This window comes from Octodon degus, unplaced genomic scaffold, assembly GCF_000260255.1.
Source record: "Octodon degus isolate 3935 unplaced genomic scaffold, OctDeg1.0 scaffold00064, whole genome shotgun sequence".
In the NCBI taxonomy this organism is placed as follows: Eukaryota; Metazoa; Chordata; class Mammalia; order Rodentia; family Octodontidae; genus Octodon; species Octodon degus.
In genome coordinates, this window is record NW_004524640.1 from 9,644,563 (window position 1) to 9,645,511 (window position 949).

Below are 949 nucleotides of genomic sequence, written 5' to 3' on the forward strand. Positions count from 1 at the left end.
AATAATAATAATAATAATAATTTAAAAATAAATAAATAAATGTATTTGGTACAGGCTGTCACTATGCAGCTTGGACTCATAGTGATCCTCCTGTTTCCAGCCTCCCCAGCACCAAGATTACAGGCCAGGGATTACACCACACCTACTCTTGGTGGCTGGCTCAGCACACCCAGGGACAGGGCCAGTGCGGCTTGTGGTGCTGGGGATCGAACCCCAGCCCCTGCGCTTGCCTAAGCAGGCGCTTAGTCCTCTGAGCCATCTCGCTGGCCCAATGAAGCCATTTATAAGTACATCATAAAATCAGCTTCCTACAATAAGTCAAACAGAAATGTGCAAAATATTACTGTGTAGTAGTCATTAGGAAAATTCAAATCAAGCCCACAATAAATAACACTCACACGCACCTGCAAAGAAGTGTAATCAAGCCAGAAACTTCTCGCATTGCTGATGGGAATTTACAATGGCACCCTGCCTTGGAAAACAGGCTAGCAGTTCCCCAGAAAGTAGTACACAAAGGATGTGTGACCCAGCAATTCCACTCCCAGGTACAAAATCCCCAGGAGGAGTGAGACCATGCCCACACACACACACACACACACACACACACACACAGAAGGTGCGTGCTTCAGAGCAACATTATCCCGCATGACCCAGAAGCATTAACAATCCTAATGTTTAGCAATTGATAAGTACATAAATAGGCTACTCTACTCAGCCCTAGAAAGAAACGAGGGTTAGCCAGGCATCGTGGCACACATCAGTAATTCCAGCTACTCAGGAGGCTGAGGCAGGAGGATGGCGAGCTCAAAGTCACTCAGGGAGATTTAGGGAAATTCTATCTGAAAGTAAGTACAGGGCTGTAGCTAGGTGGTAAGATACTTGCTTGGCATGCTTGAGACCTCGGGTTCAATCCCCAGCAGTACACATGTGTACACACACACACACACAC